The following is a 3,849-nucleotide window of genomic DNA, read 5'->3' on the forward strand; positions in this document are numbered from 1 at the left end:
TAATCCTAACTATAGCTAGGATTATATATGTGAGCCAGAGGCACCAAGCAGTTCATCATTTTAAAAATGACTATTGAAGCCAGGTGCCAGTGGCTCATTCCTGTAATCCCAGCTACTCAGGATGCTGAGATCTGAGGATCACAGTTTTAAGTCAGCTCAGGAAGAAAAAAACCCATAAGACTCTTACCTCCAATTAACAACTCAGAAGTCAGAAGTGTCTCTGTGGCTCAATTGGTAGAGTGCTAACTATGTTGAGCACAGAGTCTCACAGACAGTGCCCAGGCACTGAGTTCAAGCCCCACATCTGACAAAAAATAGATAAATAAACATTTAAATGTCTGAATTTTTTGTGAATTAAAATGATGGTGTTCATATGCAATTCTACAGACATCTACATATTTCATTATATTTGTGGTTAGAAAAAGTAGCAGCACTTGAATAATGGATATTTTTTCATAAACTAGGGCATACTGATCTCTAATTAGAGGAAATTGCTGGACTCATAGGTAGTATTTTTTGGTTGGTTTTTGTTTTGTTTATAGAACAGGATGAGAAACCTTATTTCTGCCAATGACCATTTGGATATGTATAACATCATCCACAGGCCATGCAGAATTAACAGTAAAGACATGACACAGTCAACTGGCAATAAACTTATTTGTGTTTATGCCATGTTCCCAATGATTTGTTTAGCTTATATGTCCCTATGGCCTACAGTTTCCTATTCCTGCCTTCCTCAAAATACAGCATGTTCCACCGATTCAGATTTGAGCCAAGCAATATGTAGTATTAGTGCCAAGAGTTAAGGAAAGTTGTAACACAAACAGGGAAGGATGAAACCAACACTTTAGTAGCTGGACACTGGGGACTCAGGCCTAGAATACTAGCTACTCAGGAGGCTGATGATCTCAGTTCAAAACCAGATGGAGTGAGAAAATCTCTGAGACTCTTCTCTCCAATTAACAACCAAAAAGCCATAAAAGGAGCTGGGGCTCCAGAGGTAAAGTAGCCTTGATTACAAAAAACTCAGGGGCAACACCCAATCCTGAGTTCAAGCTGAAGGTCAGGAACAAAAACAAAAACAATCAACAACAACAAAAAAAAAACAGAAACTGGGAAAAAGCTCAGGAAAGGATGGCATTGTCTACAAGACAAGTGTACACATTACATGAATTTTGAAATCACTGTACACACCTTAGTAACAATTACATTTTAAAAAGAATGTGAGAAATCCCAAAGCCATGGGGCCTTATGATGTGCATCTGCTTTCCAGAATTTCAAAGTCCCATCATCTAAGCTGGTAGCACACAGGTTGTAGCTCAGGGTGATGAGAAAATAAGAAGCCAGAGATCCTTTCAGATTGTCCCACCAATTCTTCTATTACTGTAAGCAAAAAAAAAAAAAAAAAAAGCAAAGCAAATAAATTAGACTTTAAGGTTAAACTAAGCTACTATTAAAGATTCCAGGCAGAATTATACGGTGCCTGCTTCAAGACAAGAGTGAGGCCAAGCCCACAGCCTCCAGAGAGGCATGACTACCACTTGTCCAACACTGCTGTCCTCCCCGCCCCCAGAGTTTACCTACAAGTCCCAAGTCCCTGCCTTTCTTCTTGTAATTCTTCAGCCACTGGTTGTCTCATTTCTCATTGTCTGTTTAGGTGGGATTTGAGACTCCTTCCTCTCCTCACCCAGCCTCCAGACCCCAGGGGCCAAACTCTGCACCTCACAGACACTCCCCAGAACCCAGCTGCCTTTGCAGTTGCTGCTTCCTGAGCCACTGGGCTACTGCCTCCTTCCTCCCTTCACCAGCCTCTGCCAGGGCCTCCCATCCTCTCCCTACCACCACCACCCCCAATCCCAGCTTGGCCTCCCCCGTGGCCACCCCTCCTCTCCACAAATCTCCCAGCCCCAACCCCAGCAGGATCACTGCTCTGGGGATACAACTGTAGGCCAGGCCCTGCAGAATCAAAGGTGCCACAGTGTGCAGCTGGCTGAGAACTGGAGACAGCATAGGTCTCTGATCAGTGTCTTTCACTTCACTTACACAATTATTAATTGTATTGATTTGGTATTTAAGTTTAGATTTCATAACTTCTTATTAAGCCTTTGCAGAAGAGCTGGTAGAAATATAGTCCCCAAATTCGGATTGTCTCTAGTTTAATTCTTTTGCGATTCAGAGATGTTTAAGTAGTTATAACAATCATGAACTCTCATTTTCATAGCAGATGCTATTCAGAAAATAATTGCTTATGCATCTGTTATCAATTATTTACAAGACTTGAAACTTTTAAAGTTTCAAATATTACAGGAAGATCTTTGATTCATGTTGAATGGATGTGAGTAGGTTGAGCTGTTGCATACATTCTTGTGTGTGTGTGTGTGTGTGTTTGTGTGTGTGTGTGTGTGTGTGTGTGTGTGTGTGTGTGTGTGTGTGAGTGAGTGTTTCTGTGTGTGTGTAGGGGGGGTGTATGTGTATCATTGAAATCAAGGATAAGGATGTTGAGCCCTGGTCTGAACTTGTTTCCTTTTTCTGAGATATACATTATGGTGTTTCTTTGTTGGTGGTAGGCTCTGATTGCTTGCCTTTGCCTGATGCTCACATTCCAGCTGAATTTTTCAATTAAAGCTTCTTATTTAGTATTGAGCATATAGGGCTCTGATGTTGCTTTGTCTTTAGTCTGCCATCTAGGATCTTCTTTTCCTCTTTAAAAATTTACATTCAATATAAATTTTACCTCCTGACTGATTTTCCCTTTAATTTGCATTTTGAAAAAAGTATTATAAGAACTTTGATCTCTGTATTCATGAAGAAAAACCATTTTGAATTCTCTGTTTAATGTAACAACACCTGGACACATTTGTTAACACCAAGATCTTAAAATTTATTTTGTAGTTTTAGTTTAAAATGCCTCCTCCATGTTTACAGCATGAGGAGACAAACAATTTCTGGTAACAATGATAACAGTTTTATTCATTAAAATATCAGATAATTCATAATTTTGAATATGTATAGTGGCAAATAAACACATTTGGTAAATAGATTTGCTTGATAGATCCGTGCACAATAATACCACTCCTAAGGGCTGAAAAGGTGGATTGGTTGTAGACAGCTTATCTTGAATGCACGAGACCCTGGGTTTGATTCTGCAGCACCACCTAAGCAGAAAAGCTAGAAGAGGTACTGAGGCTCAAGTGGTAGAGCACTAATCTTGAGCTGAAGGACTGAAGGACAGCGACCAGGCCCAGAGTTCACCACCAAAAACAAATTAAATAAATAAATAAAACTCATATCAAGTACATTAATTTCAAACGTTGATTACCATTTTAGTTAGGGGCAGGGTGCCAAGATATAGCAGACTTCTGTTGCAAAGCTTTAAGAAGGATTTCAACACCTGACAAGTACTAAAGACAAGAAGAAAAAAAATTAGCTCTGCCAACAACATATAGAATCACCACTCAAAGAGAAACCAGTACTAAGAATGAAATACTTTTCATAAAATTTCTTAAGAGATTCTGGCTCTATATTAATTATCATATAAGTTAACCTTCAAAATCTCCATCGATGGGCCTTAAGGGCACCTACAAAAACTGGAGGAGAGAATCATCAACCCAGATTTTTAATTTTGTAAATTAGGTAATGAGTTCATTTCTGGTTTGACAATCTCATCCCTTCATTTGCTCTCTGTCTCTGATTTTCCCTCCTGTCCCTGTCCACAGTGGTATAGTTCATTGTGAACATAATATCGACAGAGTAGAACTGAAACCAACCCAGCTTGACATATCCATTACATGTTTATCTGCAGTTAATCAGAAGAAATTGAGAATTGTGTGTTTCAACTGGTAGAGCTAG

At 39.4% G+C, this 3,849-nt stretch overlaps 1 long non-coding RNA gene across 1 annotated transcript; it reads right to left on the bottom strand.

Annotated features, from left to right (window-relative positions):
* Positions 1 to 238: 238 nt before the first annotated feature.
* LOC138830201 (uncharacterized) lies at positions 239 to 3,403 on the bottom strand. The gene is made up of 3 exons (XR_011372916.1): positions 3,320 to 3,403; positions 1,195 to 1,383; positions 239 to 304 (listed from the first exon to the last, which is right to left on the bottom strand). It is a non-coding gene; the product is annotated as an uncharacterized lncRNA (long non-coding RNA).
* Between the last annotated feature and the right edge of the window lie 446 nt (positions 3,404 to 3,849).

The sequence above is a fragment of the Dipodomys merriami genome, unplaced genomic scaffold (genome assembly GCF_024711535.1).
Source record: "Dipodomys merriami isolate MVZ:Mamm:240054 unplaced genomic scaffold, mDipMer1.0.p SCAF_1857, whole genome shotgun sequence".
Lineage (NCBI taxonomy): Eukaryota > Metazoa > Chordata > Mammalia > Rodentia > Heteromyidae > Dipodomys > Dipodomys merriami.